Raw genomic sequence first — 20,492 nt, forward strand, 5'->3', positions numbered from 1 at the left:
CATGGCAACTTTAAGCCTGGTGGACTGGGAGTTGATGCCCACCAGGCTTAAAGTTGCTATAGGTTGAAGACCTGCATTAAAGTACACTGCCATTATAGGTTCAATCAGGGCTGATAAACCTAAGAAAGGTTTGAGCAAGGTTACAAAAATGCTGGGTATTGTCACACCGAATAGCTTTTTCCAACCTAGAAGCTTCCATGTGGGTGGTAACTTCCAGAATTCTCAGAAATTCTTGGTTGGGAATTAGGGGAGCTGAAGTCCATATTATCTGGAGGCCCCCAATTTTCTTGCCCTGCTCCTTGGTTTATATGCAGTTGTCCTAAAATTTTGTAGCTGTACTTGTAAAAGAATTGGTAGAATTCTTGTTTAATATGTTTCTCAACTTTGGCAATTGCACACAGTTCTTATATTTAGCAGTTGTCATTGTGGTTAAACTAGTGTTTCCCAATGGTTGTTTTTCAACTCCCAGAATACTGGCTGGAGGAATTCTGGGAGTTGAAGTCCAGACATCTTAAATTTGCCAAGTTGAGAAGTGCTGGTTTTAACACCTAGCCCCAATTCAGGTAATCCTCAATTTAGAACCATTCATTTAGTGACCTAAGTTACAATGGCACTGAGAAAAGTGACTTATAACCGGTTTTCACATGATCGTGGCATTGGTCACATGATCAAAATTCAGGCAACAGGCATGTAAAACAGCCGCACACTCCCGAGATCATGGTATCACCATTTGTAACCTTCCCAGCTGGCTTTCAACAAGCAAAGTCAATGGGAGAAGCCAGATTCAATTCACAATCGTGGCAAAAAAGTTGTAAAATGGGGCAAAACTCACTTAACTGCATTGCTTGGTAATGGAAATTTTAAGCTCTATTGTCATAAATCAAAGTCTACCTGTATAAGAAGAATGAACCTGGGAATTTGTGCGTTTGATGTGTCCTAAATTAGAACTATCTTCTTTCATGTTACTAACTGGCTGAGTTTCTACCTCTCATTTAACCTATAATTTGTTTACTATGTTATATTCAATTAAACACATTGGCCGAGTTTCAGCCATGAATGATAGGTTCACACAATGTGCTAACACATGATATGGGTCTGTTTGTGATTGGAGCTCACGCAGGGCCCTTTCTAACAATGGCATTTTGTGAGTCACAGTTAAAGTGAGAAGAATCTCTTTAATAAATCTGGTCTGTGGCTTCCTAGGAAATAAGTTCGTTTTTCATTTTAAATTGCAGGTGGCACTGAAAATGCCAGCCATACACTATAGACTGTTGAAAAGTCTCTTCCATGCTACTGCCAAGCAAACAACATGGACATGTCCATACAATAACAAGGAGCCAACTTTCACTCTAGGGAAATTTTACTTACATTATACAATAATACGACGAATGAAGAATTGTTTTTCAAAAATTGGATCCTTAAGTAGAAACAAATAATTGTACAGCATCTCAAAACTGCCTTGTAAATTAGAAATGGCTATTTAACCCTTCATCTACTTTTGATAGAGGTATTCATTTATCAGATCAGGGGTGTCAAACTCAAGGCCCACAGGCCGGATTCAGCCTGTGGGATGCTTAGATCTGGCCCAAGTGGCTGCCCTGGAAACAGTGAAGGACCAGCCTGTTGTACCTCTGCCAGTGAAAATGGAGCTTAGGGAGGCTGTGTGCGGCCCACCCAGGCTCCATTTTTGCCTGTGATGGCCTCCTGCAACCCCTGCCAGTGAAAACGGAGCTGGGGACGCATATGGCCTGCCCGGGCTCAGTTTTCGCTGGCCGATGGCTGCAGGAGGCCGTCACAGCCAAAACCAGAGTCTGGCAGCTACGCACAGCCTCTACAGGCTCCGATTTTGCTGGCAGGTGGATGCAGGAGGCTGTCTCAGCCAAAAATGGAGCCTGGGCCAGCCGCATGGAGCCCCCCCGGCTCCATTTTTGCTAGCAGAGGGCTGTAGGAGGCCATCGTGGCCAAAAAAAGCTTCAAGTGACAGTGAGCTGGCCATGCCCCCCCCCTTCTCAAGGTCAAACACAACCGTGATGCGGCCCTTAATGAAATCACGTTTGTTACACCTGTATCAGATCTTCAGCTCCATCCAACTCCAGGACCACTAACAAATACTTGACCCACTGTGATCTGTCTGTGTTTGATCAAAGACAGAGTTCTGCTCTGCCCAGTTTATTTGATCATGGCTATAAATTCAGAAAAACTGCTAGCAATGGTCTGTCTAACTCTTCCTGTTTTGGATGATATTAGCTTCCTGTTTTGGATGATATTAGATCACTCTTTGCTTTTATAGAAGTTCAAGTGTGATCGTTCATATACTCAACCGTGCGATCATGTTATTCTTGGCATGGACAATGGGCTAATCTTGAGGTTAATCCTTGGGTCACATGAAGGAGCTTGACTGAAAACAAGATAACCATTCCAGTCCTCTCTGAATGTATAGCATCTATGCAACTTCATCGGTAATTTTACAAGTGAAGGAATTCTCTTGCCCAATAAAAATCACACAAAACTTTTTTACTTTGTCAGCTGTAAACAGAAACATTGACAACTTCTCTTCCAGGGTATAGAAGTCTTTTGAAATAGATTAACTTGCCTTTGCAACTAATGCTCCCAACTCTCTTTAATTGTTCCAGAGGGGGAAATTTAGCTAGAAGAGACATTCTGCAAATATGGGGACCCTAATTCCTTCATTTCTCAGTGATCCCATATGGGTTTCCAAATACTTTTGATTTATTGTAACAACAAAGAAGACGTGTTTTGAACCTGCTATCCCTCATCACAGTCACTGCTTGTGACATTGGGATAATACCACTATATGCTTGGTTTGCTGTGGTACGAGTATATGGCATATAATAATAGGAAGAAATCAATATTAAACAAGCACAACAGACCAAAAACTTGTGCTGCATAGTAAATTTCACATAATTTTTCATGAACCATATGCAAAAGATAATAAGATAGGAAAAAGAAAGGCATCACAATGGCTACACCTCTGGAATTGTAGGGCCTACATTTCCTCTATAACTTTGGCAAATAGATTTGTGGAATTCAGCTTCCAGAATTCCATGCTGGCTGGGGCATTCTAGGAGTTGAAGTCCATAGGTCACAGCCTGCTCTATAAGGAATTGTGCCTTCAAGCAAATGTTAAAGATAATAAAAGATCGCCTGTCCCAAATCCTCTTGAATACTAAATCTGAATTGCATAAGGTTTTCAGTCACATATGAGTGTCAGGTTTACATACTGATATAAGGGAAAGCTCCGTTTCTTCCATTTACCCCAGAGTGGAAATTCCTTTAAAGTACACATAATATAGAGCCCCTTTTCTTCTCATCTCAAATCTTATTTCATTCTTTTTATTCTAAAGATTACAATACTGCCATTTAACACCAAATTTTCGAGACCATAAAGAAAAAGAAAAAAGAAAGAAAAGACACTGAAGCAGTTTTACTACTAGCTTAGTACTGATAAAAGAGAATATTTGTAGCTCAGAATTAAACTCTGGTCCCCAGTGCTCTCTGAGCTTGGTGGTTTTCTTGCAGATGTTTTATTGCCAAATTAGGCAATATCACCAGGGCTGCCATATTGCTTCCTGGAGATTTCCTATTTACTGTAGAGATGCCTCACGATTTTGCCAGTTTTCAGTTCTTACTGGTAAAAAATAAAGCCAAAAGCGTCCAAGGCCACGCAAACTTTCCCTTGGCTCTTCATTAAATTCATGTAGGTGGTTTCCTGCTAGTAGAGAAAGATATCAGGAAACGGATATCATCAGCATCAAGCATCAAGATAAGAAACAGCATTGTTTCCCTTTTTAGTTAATGATGGAAAACAAACAGAGATTCTTGATAAACCATAAGGGAACTGAGTTTGTATTCTGAACTTAAAATTGCTCTACTGGGTCACTTAGACAGAAGGCTCCGAGTCAGAATCATTCTGCTGTACTGTATGGATTTAACCAGCACATTGACCCACTAACTAGGAAACCACATTTTAGCTTAATGTGCTGTACAGTACAACTCCAGCCCATGTGATTAGTTCACAGTTTGGTGGTTTGTGTGAAGCCCGGAAACTGGATTAATTGGCTTTTATGTGGAAGGAATGCAAATTCTGATGAATGTGAATAAATTGTTCCCCATGATAAAAACCCTTCAAAATTGGGACAGCTCATCTGATGATGAATTAGGCTCCCTTTTATGATCCACATAAAGTATGGGGGGCTTTGGTTGCATTGTTGGGGTTGCATCTTGACTCTCTTAAAACAACCTACCTCCCACACATCCCCGAATTTGGCACAAACCTATTTAGAACCTATGTGTGGTAATTATTGGTATGGCTGACCAATGGAACACTGAAGAAAGAGACAGAAGGCCTGATTCTTGCAGCCCAAGAACAAGCCATCAGAACGAATGCAATCAAAGCCAGAATAGAAAAATCTACTGATGACCCCAAATGCAGACTCTGCAAAGAAGCGGATGAAACCATCGATCACATACTGAGTTGTTGTAAGACAATTGTTAGGAATGTAGGTCATCTAACAGCTATTTGGGTTGGACAGTATATAAACCAGGATAGACATTTTAAAACTGTCTCTTTAAGAGAATCCTAAAAGTGTAATTGGGTGTGGTTTCTCAAACGGCCATAAGATGGAGCCAGAAACCTGGGTTGTTTAGTCTTTGTCTCAGAAGAGAGTCTCAGTCTCTGTTTCCTTCTGTTGGAGAATATTGCCTTTCCTTCTAATTTACTGGTATTCCTGGATTTGATGTAAGTCTGATACTGAACTGTTTTTGACACTGGACTTTGTTATTGGATTATCCCTGGACTGAAAACTGACTGATCTTACCTGTGAGTGACTTTGGATTACTTATTTTGAACTTTGTTTAAAACCTTTATTGAAAGTAAAAAAAACCTACATTTACTGTACAGTGTATCTGTGTGCTGTGTGTGTATTATTCAAAAACTACTCTCAAATATGTCTCCCTGTATGCGCTCATTCTCCTAACGGGGAATTACCTCAACAACAATTGCTCAGACTGACTACAAACAATGTCACAGCACAGTCATCAGATGATCCACTGGAACTTGTGTCACAACTACCATCTGCCTGTAGCAAAGAACTGGTGGGATCATAAGTCTGAAAAAGTGGTCGAAAATGAGCATGCAAAACTACTGTGGGACTTCCGAATACAGACTGATAAAGTTTTGGAACACAATGCCCCAGATATCACAATCGTGGAGAAGAAAAAAGTGTGGATCGTCAACATTGCCATACCTGGTGACAGCAGAATCGACAACAACTTGAAAAAATGACCAGATATCAGGACTTGAAAATTGAACTGCAGAGACTCTGGCATAAACCAGTGCAGGTGGTTCCAGTGGTACTCGGCACACTGGGTGCTGTGCCTAAAGACCTAGGCAAGCACTTAAAAACAATTGGCGCTGACAAAATCACCATTGGTCAGCTGCAGAAGGCCACCTTACGGGGATCTGCTCGCATAATCCACCGATACATCATGCAGTCCTAAACGCTTGGGAAGTGTTCGACTAGTGATTTGTGATACGAAAACCAGCATAGTCATCTCATTTGCTGTGTACACCATCGTTTTTTGTGAATAACAACAACAACAACAACGACGATGATGATGATGATGATGATAATAATAATAATAATAGAAGATACTAAGAAGATACTTCAGTAGTGGTTCCTACCTTGGTTGCTACCAGTTCGGTGGATGATTGTGCTTGCAAGCATGCACTCTAACACACCAATCGGCTGACAGGATGAAGAAACGAAAAGCTAGGAGCGACCTTCCTACCCGCCCATGCGCTTGTCACTTCTTTTATCCTCTCAGCTGATCATTGGAGGAACTGGTTCAGCTGTACCGGTAGGTTTTTTTACTACCAGTTCGGCCAAACCGGGCCAAACCGGTAGCATACCACCACTGTACTTGGTTGACACCTAGGATGCTGGCAGCAACCCGTATCAACCATCAGAGCCAGTCAATTATATTTGTGATACATTTTTAAATGTTCAGTTGACTGAGTTTCATGTTTAATGAATAAAAGTTTTATAATAAAAGAAAATAGAAGCTTTTGGAAGTTGGACAGTTACTGATAAGACATTGTATTTCACACCAAATTCCCACGCATAGGATATTAAATCCTGGCTTTGTTTGAAATGCTGAGCATACCCATATCAGCTGAGTTGGTGCCACATGCAGAGCTATGAAGGAATCAAGCACAATTTATCTTCATGGAAACCCAGCTCCTGAGATCTGTCCTTGATCCAGTCTATTGACAAAGGCAGGACAATTGCAGAGGAAATACTTTCCGAAGAGCATGTGTCCTGCAATACTCCTGCAGAGTATTGCTTTGCAATATTTATAATTTGTTCTACTGTCATTGTTCAGAATTGCACTTCTAAGATTAGAAAAGCCTTCACAATTCATTTAAGCCTCCCCCCAAACAATGGTCAAGTATGCACATATTTCTTTTGTATCTCTTTAGCCACTAAATAAATCGTCTTTAGAAATCATCAATGAATCTCCTCTTAAACATGGAAAATGTTATATTATAGAGGAAAAATTTGTAGAAAGATGAGGGCAAAGGAGGACAGCATTGCTTATTGAACTCAGGTGGGCTTGGAAAGACAGGAGCTGCTGTCTTGTCCAGTAAGCAAAGGGGAACTACTAAAAGGCTTTTCTAAAATGTTTGGGTTCTGTCCTGCAGCTCAAATTGAATCTTTGGGCAGAGAATTTTTGTTTATGTAACCCAGACAACGAGGCATTGATTCAGTCAATCCCTTCCAGCTCATCTTGTTTAAGGACATTGTTTTCAATTGAACAAGGAACCAAAAGATGACCTGGCTGTCTTCTTCCCCTTGCTCAGGAAAAGGATCAACTTGACAAGTTCCCACTCATAGTTCAAAGCTATATTTGATATTTTATATTTCAAAGCTAGAAAAAAAGTGGGATAGATAGAATCACCTCCAGATGGATCAGCAACTGGCTAACAAACCACACTCAACGAGTAGTCCTTAATGGGTCTAAATCTACATGGAGGGAAGTAAGCAGTGGGGTGCTACAAAGTTCCGTCTTAAGCCCAGTACTCTTCAATATCTTCATAAATGAATTAGATGAGGGAATACAAAAGGAACTTACCAAATTTGTAGATGATACTAAGCTGGCAGGAATAGCTAACACCCTAGAAGATAGGCTCAAGATCCACATGGATCTTGACAGACTAGAACACTGGGCCATATCTAACAAAATGAAATTCAATGTAGAGAAAAGTAAAGTCCTACACTTAGGCAAGAAAAACCAAAAGCACACATATAGATTGGGTGAAACCAGGCTTAATAGCAGTAACTGTGAGAGGGATCTTGGAGTCTTAGTGGACATCCAGCTAAATATGAGCCAGCATTGTGCAGCGGCAGCCAAAAAAGCTAATGCAATCCTAAATTGCATTAACAGAGGGATACAATCAAGATCAAGGGAGGTACTAATACCACTCTATAAAGCCTTAGTAAGACCACACCTAGAGTACTGCATCCAGTTTTGGTCACCACACTATAAAAAAGATGTTGAGATTCTATAAAAAGTGCAGAGAAGAAGCCCAGCCCTAGAACTAACTGCCAGGATCTTCATGAGAATGAGCTTTCAACAAAGCAGAGTACCAACTTCAAGTGTTCCTTGTACTTTCAATAAATCCCCTTCACTCCATCCAGGCCCCAGAGGCATTCTTACAAAAGAAAATGGTGGGTGATTGCAGCAAGAGGATTTGATCGCTGGGTATTTTGAAATTGGCCACATCTGTTGCTGTATGACAAATGCCTATGAGATGCTTTCAATATTCCAGGTGGGGGCATTGGTTTGTGAAAATTTGAGGCCTCTATTTGAGGTCATCATCCCAATTTTGTGCACTATTATTAACCAAATATCTAGCTGGAGATGTGAGATAGAGCAGAAGATAGGTAATATAGGCTTGCATTCACCAATCTTAATCATTGTTGGACTATCTGAGGCAAGGACAATTGTTAAACAGCACTTATGAGGCATTGCTATCTGGACTGATAAAGGACTTACAAAGGAATCTTTAAGCATTGGTATGAGTGGTCCTTGACTTATAGGTCTAGTGATTGTGGCCACAGGCTAGAAAGTGTGAGACCATGAGTTCAAATCCTGCCTCAGCCACGAAAGTCAGCTGGGTGACTTTGGGCCAGCCACTGTCTCTCATTCCAACCTGCTTCACAGGGTTGTTATAAGGAAAATAAGAGGAGGAAGGTGTGTTGGATATGTTTGCCACCTGGAGTTATTTGTAAAAATAACCAGTCAGGATACAAAGAAACAAACGAATAAATAAACAAACCACGTTTGGGACTAGAATGTCTAATTGATAAATGGGACACCCATTTCCCCCCATCTTTAGGGGACAAAACTCAAATATATGGAGTTGATTTATCAGATTCTGAAGAGGGATTGGTGATTCCACACCTAATGAAGAGTTTTTGTTACAGCATGACAACCAGGAATAGTCCCTATCGATTCAGTGGGGTGGCATCTTTGGTAAAGAGGGATAAGAAAACATGGGAAACTTCAAAAGAAAAACAGAGTGGCCACAATGGCTTCCTCAGATGCCAAATGTGCCCACTGATGTCAAAAGTTGAGAAATCCCAGCTTCCACCCAAGTTCTTCAAGCAGGGGTTAGCTAAGGATAATAAACATGTCTGAAAGACACTACGCTGCCTGTAGTTTAATATTTTACGAATCAGCTCCTTCTGAAGCCATGGAAAAGTACCTTTGGGAACACATCCTGGCTGATGTGAGTTCTCATTCTATACAGGTATATTTTTAAACTCCTGTATGGACAACACTGCACCACAGACATGGACAGTGTTCCTTTATACACTTCAATTATTATCCCACCTGGTTGCTTTTGTTTTGGCTCAGAAGCTCTGAAGAAGGGAAGCATTTAGCATTTTGTAGTTGACGTTGAAGAAAAGGCAACTGAAAAATACCTTTCTGTACAAATAAGACATAATTCAAAAGCAATATGTCTTTTCCAGTCTGATTCCATCCAGTTATACAGTTACAGTCCACATCACTTTTTAAACTGCTGACTTGGGGGTGGAGGTGAGGTGGGAATGAGCTGTGTGATGTGACATTTGGCATGATGCCACTATGCATTATCCCATTGAGATAGTGCATAGTAGCATTACAGGATTGACTACTATCAAGTGTAACAATAGCTACCATTTTAAATAATCACCACAAAGTACAGTAAGCCATTAATAAAACTACCAATAGAATCTTTCCAGCTTTGCACACAGATCCTAAGCTATTTAGAACTTTATAGATTTGCATTAATACCTGAAAATCTGGAATTGGGCTGTTGGTTTTTGTTCTGTACAAGTCAATTTACATACTCGTAGCCCCGCGTCGCGATTGGTTAAAGCGGCGGCAACGGATTGGTCGAGCGAGCCGCACTGATTGGCCCGTTGCGAATCCCCGCGATTGGAGGAAACTAATCGCGGGAGATTCAGCGGTGTCATTAACCGCGGCCGCGCGCTCGGGAATAAAAGCCGCGGTTTTTCCCCTTCAAGCCCAAGCTGTTTCAGGAGCCAATAAAGAGCTGAAACCAAGTCACTGACTCGAGCTTCCTTTCTCGAGCGGACACAACACTGGCGACGAAGGTGGGATCCAGCGAATAACCACCGAGCACGTGTCCCGAGGAAGACAAAGACCGACGAGATGGCCAGCATGACCCCACCAGCACCCTTCAACCCCGCTACCGAGGACTGGGAATCGTACACGGATAGATTCCTGATGTTCCTCGAAAGTAGCAATTTGAAGGATGCGAACAGGCAGAAGAAAGGGCCGTCTTCCTCACACACTGCGGGCCCGCAGTGTTTAAGATGGCCAAAGCCCTCGCGAGCCCGAGGACGTGAAGGCGATGGACTGGGCCGATCTCGAGCCACTCCTGCGGAACCACTACGCCCCGCAGTGCCCATCCTCATCCGGCGGGATGAGTTCTATCGGCGAAACCAGCGGCAGGACGAGAGCATTAGCGACTTTATAGCCGCCTTGAGAGACCTAGGGGGATGTGCGAGTTCAGGGACCTGGACGATATCCTCCGAGACCGCGTGGTCCTAGGCCTCAGGGATCAGGCACAAAAGTCGACTGATGGCGAAAGGCAACATCGACCTCGGGGACGCCCTGGCCGAAGCTTCCGCAGCCGAAGCCACCCGGAAGTCAGCAGCCAGACTTCGGAGGGCAGACAACGGGGACCACACTGAAAACCCGAGACAAGCCGGCGAGAAACCACCACACACCACGGGGACCTGGACTCCGCCTCCGAGACCACGGACGAGGAGGAAGACGTCCACCGACTACAAACAGGGACGGGGCCGGCGAGATCAACGAGGTCGTAAGTCGGGGGAACCAGTGCGCCGGGTGCGGGAAATCACCTTCGATCAGAGTGCCGTTTATCGACGCGATCTGCCGGTACTGCAACAAGAAGGGCCACATCGCCGAGTCTGCCGACTCAAAAAGACACACAGCCCCGCCGGCGAGAACCAAGCAACCGGGGGCGATCGACACCCCCGAGAACCAGAGATCGCCAAGCCGACTATCGCTGGAACCGAGACAACCGAGGACGGCGGAGCGGGAAGGCCGCCAGAGAGAAGAAACCCACCAGACGGTCACCATCGGCCATGCCGAAACCACGGATGCCCGGAAGGTCTCGTGGAGGTGAGCATCGAGGCGAGCCATGCCGGATGGAGGTAGACTCCGGATCCTACCTCTCCATGGTCGCCTGGAAAGAACTCAAGCGCCTGGTGCCGAACATCCAGAAAAGAGGACTGGAGAACCAGAAGCTGATCATCAAGGACTATCAGGGGAACCGCATCCCGTCATTGGGACCGGACAGTTCGAGGTAACTTTCAAAAACCGCACCGTGAAACTTCCCCTGACTATAGTGGACCGGAACCGACCCAGCCTCTTAGGACTCCAATGGTTCGCGCCACTCGGGATCGAGGTCACGGGAATAAACCACACCACAGAGGCCGACTGGGAGCAGCAGCTGGCGAGGATTTCCAAGAAGTATTCGACGGCACCCTAGGCAAGTACAAAGGGCCCCCTATCTCTTTCAGCCTAGACCCAAATGTCGCCCCCATACGCCTAAAACCCAGACGGGTGCCTTTTGCACTCCGGAAGAAAATAGACGAGCAAATTGACAAGCTCGTCAAACAGGGGTTTTGCAGCCAATCGACCACGCCCGGTGGGAGACCCCTATAGTCACCCCAGTCAAGCCAGATGGGTCAGTAAGGATCTGCGGGGACTATAAGGCCACCCTCAGTGCGCCCTGCAACAAGCGCCTACCCGTCCCAGTAGTGCAACACCTATTACACTCACTGGGGGGGCAAGGTCTTTGCGAAGCTCGACCTGGCGCAAGCCTATCAGCAACTGCCGGTCGATGAAGAGACCGCGAGGCGCAAACAATAGTCACCCACCGGGAGCGTTTCGTTGTAACCGACTCCAGTTTGGAGTCAGCGTAGCTGAGGAATTTTTCAGAGCCTCATGGAGAGACTGCTGCGAGGAATCAAAGGGGTGGTTCCCTATTTTGACGATGTATTAGTGTCGGCAGCCAACCAGGAGGAACTAGAGGGTCGCTAAGGGAGGTACTAGAAAAATTCAAAGGGGCGGGCTAAAGGTGAAGAAAGAGAAATGCCAGCTATGCACAGAGCAAGTCGAGTTCCTGGGGTACCTCCTAGACCGACATGGCATCCACCCAACCGGAAGCAAGGTCAAAGCCATAAAGGAAGCCCCACACCCAAGAACAAAACAGAGCTGCAGGCATTTCTGGGACTGCTAAATTTTTACAATGTGTTCTTGCCCCAAAAGGCGACCGCGGCGGAGCCTTTGCATAAGCTCCTGGACAGGACGGCCAAATGGACCTGGGGGAAGCGGGAGGACACCGCATTCAAGAATACCAAAGACCTGCTCACCTCGGATGCCGTTCTCATTCAGTATAATGAGACCCTACCCATCGCCGTCACATCGACGCCTCACCATTTGGCGTCGGCGCTGTCCCTCAGCCATACACTCCCAGACGGAAAAAGAAGCACCCATCGCTTTCTTTTCAAGAACACTCAACAAACCGAAAGAAACTACAGCCAATTAGATAAGGAGGCACTGGCCATCGTCGCAGCAGTAAAGAAGTTCCACAGTACCTCTACGTCGCGATTCACCCTCATCACGGACCACAAGCCGCTGCTGGGCATCCTGGCGGGGAACAAGGCCACCCGAACATTCTATCCCCCAGGATGACAAGGTGGTCTGAGTTCCTCGCCGCCTACGACTACCGGCTCACACACAGACCCGGTAAGGCGATCTCCCATGCAGACGCGTTGAGCAGCTCGCCGCTTCCCGACCTAGAGCGGCGATCCAGCTCCCACGGCGACCACCCTCAGCATAGAGACATTGCCGGACCTACCCATAACCGCGTCAGACATTGCCCGAGAGACTAATAAAGACAAGCGTCTGGCGCGGGTATTACATTGGGTAGAAAAGGGATGGCCAGAAAGAAGACAACGATGAAGCATTCAGGACATTCCGAAACCGGCAAACAGAACTGTCACTACAGAAAGGTTGTTTGTTATGGGGGGACAGGGTGGTCATACCGGAAAGACTGCAAGGGAAGGTATTAAAATTATTACACGAAGGGCACCCGGGGATTGTGAGGACTAAAGCTTTAGCCAGAAGCTATGCTTGGTGGCCAGGTATGGACAAGGAGATCGAGGCCTGGGTAGCCAAGTGCTCGCGCTGCCAGGAAACCAGACCAAATCCCCCGCAGCACCAATATTAGAATGGGAAACGCCCAGGGGACCATGGTCGAGACTCCATATAGATTTTGCCGGGCCCACAAAAGGGAACACATTCCTCATCACGGTGGATGCTTACTCCAACTGGCTGGAGGTAAGCAACATGAAGACCACCACAACAGATGCGGTAACCAAGGTCTTAAACAAACTTTTCGCTACCCACGGTCTCCGGATGTTATCGTGTCAGACAACGGACCCCAGTTCACCTCGCTGGAATTGAAAGATTCCTAGCGGAACGAGGCATACGACACGCACTGACAGCGACGGCGCATCCGGCCAATGGTAGGGTAGAACGGATGGTTCAATTTACAAAAGAACCCTCCAAAAGATCGAACACGGGGACATACAAGAAAAAATAAATAAAATGCTCCTAATACAACATATCACTCCAAACACAACGACAAACAAAAGCCCGGCAGAATTACTAATGGGAAGAAAACTAAGGTCACCACTCGACAGACTACACCCCACATACAACCCGGAAAACCCCGGACTCATCTAGCAAGCACCGGGTTTTTGCACCAGGCGACATGCAGTCTATGCAAAAAACCTTACCGGAGACCCACTATGGGTACCGGCAACTATAACCCAACTGACAGGACCCCACTCCTACCGGCTACAGACAACCGACGGACAAACATGGAAACGCCACATCGATCAAATAAGATCAAGAACAAAGAACACAACCGACACGCAACCAAACACAGACGACCCGATAACACAAACCAAGAGGGGAGGGAAGATACAGAGGATCAAATAGGAAATAACCAGCAATACTCACCAGGCAACAGCCAGCCCGAAGTCTCACCAGGAAGGAACAGCCAGGCCAGCTCAACCAGCCCGGAAAGACCAGGCAGGAGCGGCGAAAGTCGCAGCTCGACCAACCCGGGTAGACCGGGAGGGAGCTGCAACAAGAGGCCCAGCAACACCTTCCAGGGAGTTCCATCGACAGGGCCAAGAGAAACAGAAGTCCCGACCGAACCGGCCGGGAGCCAAACAACAACTAAGCTGCGCAAGTCAAGTAGACAAGTACGAAGCCCCGCCTACCTACGGGACTACGTTACGTGGACCGAACCAAGAGGGGAGGGGTGTTCTGTACAAGTCAATTTACATACTCGTAGCCCAGCGTCGCGATTGGTTAAAGGGCGGCAACCGGATTGGTCGAGCGAGCCGCACTGATTGGCCCGTTGCGAATCCCCGCGATTGGAGGAAACTAATCGCGGGAGATTGGCGGTGTCATTGGCATGACCGCCGCGGCTCGGGAATAAAAGCCGCGGTTTTTCCCCTTCAAGCCCAAGCTGTTTCAGGAGCCAATAAAGAGCTGAAACCAAGTCACTGACTCCGAGCTTCCTTTCTCGACGGACACAACAGTTTTGGTGTGTCCTTAGAAAGCTCTGGCTAAAAACCCCTGCATTTGCAATCTGATACATTAATACAGGGCTCTCCAAACTTGACAACTTTAAGACTTGTGGACTTCAACTCCCATAAATCTCCAGCCCTGCATTAATATAATGAAAACTTGGACTGGGCAGAGATAATACTATTTAGATAAAAGAATACAAACCAGAAGGTTCTCTCTCTACTTTTCTTAACTAGGCCATGTCAGCAGATTGATGGCTGTTCAACCGGAAGATTGTTATCACCAATTAATGTTGTGATGAATGGCCACCGTGGGACATTTATGCCTTGAAATTTTGCAATGTCACCAACTGTGCCTCCTACGTTCCATTTGCCCTCACTGTTTACAAAGGAGCATTGTTTTTCTATATCCAGGTATGTTTTAATGTCTCCCAAAGGACAGGCAGTTGAGCCTTTCAGGCAAAGGTTCTCACTCAAGAATGCAAATGCCAAAAAATATGTTAGTATTTATGGTGTAAACTGATAGGAGCCATTTTGTTGAATCTGGTGATATATAAACAAGAAAGATAAAAAATAGCTAGCTAGATGATAGCTAGCTACTTAGATGATAGACAGACAGACAGTTGGATGGATGGATAGGTAGGTAGGTAGGTGGGTAGGTAGCAGAGAAAAATGTCTGCTGCGAACTCCGTAAGGTGTCAGCCAGCCAGTAAACATTCATTTCCATTCAATCACCCACTTTACTCTGAATTAAAGGATTATATATATGTGCTTACCAAAAATGAGAAAAGGTGTTTGGGCGGGGATGTAGAAGTAGTGAAGGGTTTGGGAGAAGGAAAGAGAGTGATAGCATTCAATTCAGTTCAATATTCAGTGAAAAATTATTCACGCCAGCGAGGTCACCGACGCCATCAAGGCCATGAAAACGGTAAGGCAACAGGACCAGACGACATCCCTGCCGACTTCTGGAAAAAGGCACTACCGGGCTCGGCATTGTGGCTGTGCGAGCTGTTCAACAACATCGCCTCCACGGGAATAGTGCCACACGACTGGTACCGCAGCACCACTGTTCCGATCTGGAAGGGAAAGGGCAGCCCAGCGGACTGCTCCAACTACTGAGACCGGTCAGGTTACTGTCACACACTATGAAGATCTTCGAACGCGTCCTCGATAAGCGCATTCGGGACATCGTCGACATCAGCGTCAACCAGGCCGGATTCATCAAGAACTGCGGCACCACCGATGCCATCTTCGGTGTGCGGATGCTGATGGAGGCTCACAGAGAGAAGAAAATCCCGCTCCACACCGCCTTCTTGGACTTGGAAAAGGCCTTCGACCGAGTCCCGCACGATCTCATCTGGTACGCACTGCGAGATCACGGCGTGCCCGAGCTACTCGTACAATGGGTCCAACTCCTATACAGATGTCACAAAAGCCGTGTAAAAGCGGCAGCTGGGATATCAGAGGAGTTCAATATCACCGTCGGCGTACACCAGGGCTCTGCTCTCTCACCACTGCTGTTCATTCTGATGATGGACACAATTACACACGACCTGCACACGCCCGCCCCATGGGCGCTGCTCTCGCCGATGATGTGTTCCTGGCCAACCTGCGCAAGGCTGAACTCGAGCACCTAGTCCAACAGTGGCACGACCGCCTCGAGCAGTTCGGGCTCCGGTTGAACCTAAAGAAGTCCGAATACCTGACCACTGACAACGCGACAGGCTCCATCCACGTGAACGGGCAGGAGCTACGCGCGCCTCCACCTTCAAGTACCTGGGAACTACTCTTGGGGAAGAAGGCCTACTACAAACTGAGGTGGCAGCCAGGATCAACGCAGCGTGGGGCAAATGGAAGTCCGTCACGGGCGTCCTCTGTGACAAGAAGATGCCGATGCGCCTGAAGGCGAAAATCTATAACTCTGTGGTGCGCCCGTGGCCATATACGGCGCAGAGTGCTGGCCGACGAGCAAAGAAGTCGAAAGCAGACTCCAGACAATGGAGATGCGAATGCTCCGATGGTCGGTAGGCCTCACCCTACTCGATCGCGTCAGGAATGAAGAAGTGCGCCCAGACGGTTCAACGTCGTGCCCATCCCCACGGTCATGAGGCAGTCCCGGCTACGATGGTTCGGCCATGTGAGTCGCGCCAGGGAAGAATCCATCATCAAATATGCGATGAAGGTGATTGTCGGAGGAGCGAGACCGCGTGGTAGACCTAAGCAACGCTGGATGGACACGATCAAGGCCGATCTAGAGATCGCGAAGGCAGACCCGACATACGTGGCAGACAGAGGCGTGGAAGCAGTACTCAAGAACATTAGCGGACCTCGCCAGAGCGCGAGACAAACGCTGAAGAAAAAAGAAGAAGAAGAATTCAGTGAAAAATTAAATTCAAAAATTCAAACTGCAGCAGAAATATAGCAGATAGGAACAAGTCCCAAATCAGGTATAGGCCTGCAGTGATATTGAATATTTGCTTAATGCCCGATGGAATGCTGAACGGGAGCCAGGAATGTATTTGTTACAGTTTCTACCAAGAAATTCCTTTCATATTTACAATAAAACCGTTCAAGATATGATCAGACAGTTAAGCATTATAACATTTCTGCTTAGGGAACAGAAGTTTCTGGAAAATTAATACTTGTAGGATATGTAGCAATGTTCATTTATATACCCAGATAATGTTATTATAGCAGAAGGAGTTTGTCTTGCTGGTTGGAAAAGGGTCATTTCCAGTTTCTTGCAACTAGATTTCCAGATTTTTTTCCTAGCTTTATTTTTTATTTTCCACTTTGATAGTATTATTGTGGTTTTGGCTTAATACTGTTTATTGTTATTTTTCTTACTTTGCTTGAACTGTGGATGTTTTAACTGTATTATATATTTTACAGAAGCAGCTGAGAATCTTTTTTGGATTGTGCTGGGATAAAAATACAGTGAATAAAAAAGTAAGCAAACAACACTGCAGGCTACTTCTGCTGATCACCAGCTGCCTGCAATTTGGCAGTTGAAATCTCACCAGGCCTCCATCCTTCCGAGATGGGTAAAATGAGGACCCAGATTGTTGAGGCAATATGCTGACTCTGTAAACCACTTAGAAAGGGCTGTAAAGCACTGTAAAGCAATATACAAGTCTAAGTGCTATTACTATTTACAGGTTTATTCTACTTCTGGTCTTTTTGCATATGTGAATGTGCACGTGTATGCACACACACACACAGAGAGACACAAGTTTGCACCCAACAGACTGTCAAATACATTTCTACGTCCAGATTAATGCAAAACACATAGACCATTCAATTTAGCATACAAAAATATAATGTGTGCTTATTTATTAAATATTACCAGACATTAAAAGTATAATGATTCAAATAATCAGCCCTGGTAGGTAAAAGCAGAGACATGGCAGGATTACATACTGTTCTGACTCAAGCCTCATTCCAGGCAAACAAAGACCAAACAGAGATAAAAGCAAAACCTTTTAAATGTGTCTCTTTGAATTCTGTTCATTCACAGTAAAAACACTATTAAAACTAATTGTCCCAGATAAGAACAAGCCTTGCCAAGGTTGTGCAAGACTGCCAAGAACACTAGATTAAATTGCAAGTAAATATTCAAAACCAAAAGTCTCCAAACACAAAACCAGGATAGTCCGGACTTCCATTCTTTGCTTCTGGCAAAGAATCCCACCTCTGAGGGCTGGCTTTTATCCCGTAAGGGAGGGGCCATCACCTTGCAGCCTTACTCCTGAGTTGCCCGTTGATGCTGCAGCTACTCTTCAAGCAGCCCTGCGCGCATGCACACTGGGCACAGGCTCCTTGGGGTCCTCTGCATCACTGCTGCCAGCCTCCAATAATCTCTGAAGGCAGCACTCCACTCTCTGACAGTCCTGGCCCCATCCCTGCATCACACGCAGGCCCCTCATCTGAGTCCTCACTCTCCGAGATCTCAGCCATCTGCACCTGTTGCCAGCGAACCACAACACGTACATATACACAGACACATACCTATATATACCTATATATCTAGGTACCGTATTTGCCGGCGTATAAGATGACTTTTTTGCCCTGAAAAACATGCCTCCAAGTGGGGGGGGTCGTCTTATACGGCGAGTATATAACAAACTCTATATTTTGAGTGGAAATGTTGGGGGCTCGTCTTATACGCCGGCAAATACGGTACATAGTTTGTCTCCTAAACAAGCCTTAAACAAACTTAAAGAAGGAACAGAATTCCGTTTCTTTCTCTCTCTCTCTCTCTCTCTCTCTCTCGATCCAAAACAGCAATGCTTCAGAGCCAGCCGCGAGGCGGAATGCGAGAGTTTCGACTCGGCTTTTCCAATCCCCAGGCCAGGTCTTGGGAGGACAAGCGGGGAGGAAAGAAACTTGCTGGCCGGGCGGCGGCTCCTATCCCACTTCCTCCTCCGCAGCTTCTGGTAGGCTTGCAGGAAAGCCGAGCCGCGCAGCCGGGGGCCTCCTAGCTTCTCGGAAGGCTCGAGAGACGCCCCCGAGGCAGCGCGGAAGGCAGGGCTCGCCAGCCGCGGGACAAAGACGCTTCCTGCCTTGCCGCCATAATGCCAGGTCAGTAGCTCCTTTCCCGGCCAGTCGAGCTAAGGCAAGAGACCCGCTTGAGCCGGGGAAGCCCACTTGCGAGACCGCGAAGTTCGGTCTCTAAAGCCTCTGTGGGTTTCGCGCAAGTTCGCACCGGTTTCTGACAGGAAAAGCGTTTAGCGGAATTCCGCAGAGCTTCAACTCCGAGGCGCTTTGGAGCGTTGCTCATTGGGAGGGGCGTCTTCGGTGCATGTTTTAAATGGGTGCGAAGTACGAGTAAGTTTGTATTAAAGTGCCAATCCAAGACTCGTAGTTTTCAGGCTTGTGTTTATTATCATTTGCAGTCTCTGTATATTCAGAGTTGTATCGGGTACTTTCGATCAATTTATCGCAAGTGTTGTCGTGGCATAGGCATACTGTAACAATAAGTATTATATGAATATAATAATGAAATCAGTATGTGGCTTTGTGTCGAGTGAGTCATGCTGTATGACTCACTGGCATGGTAACAGAGTCACTACTTCCATACTTTTGGCAATGCCTCTCACAGAAACTTTTACTACAGAAATCATAGTTAACCCTATTATACCAAACCCCACTTAACATGCAGAGGATTCAAATATATTCCAGCCATTGATTGCCCTTTTAGTAGGTAGAACTACATGTGAGTTTCAGCAAAAGCACTGAATTCAACGGCGATTCTTAAACGTTATGAAGACTTAAACGTTAGGAAGCCTTATGAAGACTGGAAAATAGAGTTGCTACAATTCTAAGGAAACTTTAACATTCTTTCCATAATCCTACAAGGCTTCTCCAAGTTCCTTGTTGTTTCCACTGAATCACTCCTTCCTTTCCTTGTTGCCCAGCATATCATATATTCTGCATAAAGCACACAGGCTGAATCATCTTCTTCTCCCCGCCTTTTCTATCTTAGTGCTTCTCATCCTTAGCAAGATTAAGATGTCTGGACTTCAGCTCCCAGAATTCCCCAGCCTGCATGCTGGGAATTGAAGTTCAGACACCTTAAAGTTGCTGAGGTTGAGAAAAACTGCTCGGGAACACTTGTTTCCTTCTTGTCTGCTTCCTAGATGTCATTACTGTATTTGCCGGCGTATAAGATGACTTTTTTGCCCTGAAAAACATGCCTCCAAGTGGTGGGGGGGTCGTCTTATACGGCGAGTATATAACAAACTCTATATTTTGAGTGGAAATGTTGGGGGCTCGTCTTATACGCCCAGTCGTCTTATACGCCGGCAAATACGGGTATATATATCTATAGATACATATACATACATACATACACACATACATACACATATGTGTGTATGTATGTATGTATGTATGAATCATTGTTTGAATACAAAGCGGAAAGTGAAAACTTGAGAGTTCACAAGGTTGATACTCTATGGAACAAAGCTGTGTGAATCTAGATGTTCTGCTTTGGCTGCCACGAAGCCTCCTCCCAGAAGGTGACAGGGAAAACTGGTCATGGAGACGATGTGTAGCATCCCTGACAATACTGAGGGCCCTGGTTAAGCAGCGCTTATATGCCATGTCCTGGATAGAAGGAAGTGAACTTCCAATTATCTTTTCTGATGGCGTCACACAGTCTCCATCTTGGAAGGACATCCATCAGAGTGGCTGCTTTCCAAAGAGATCTGCCCCAAAATATGTGACTGAGCCACGACAGGGGATGCGGTGTGGGAC

This window comes from Notechis scutatus, chromosome 6 (genome assembly GCF_049901735.1).
Source record: "Notechis scutatus isolate UNSWTSFEM ecotype Mainland chromosome 6, rNotScu1.2, whole genome shotgun sequence".
Taxonomy (NCBI): Eukaryota; Metazoa; Chordata; class Lepidosauria; order Squamata; family Elapidae; genus Notechis; species Notechis scutatus.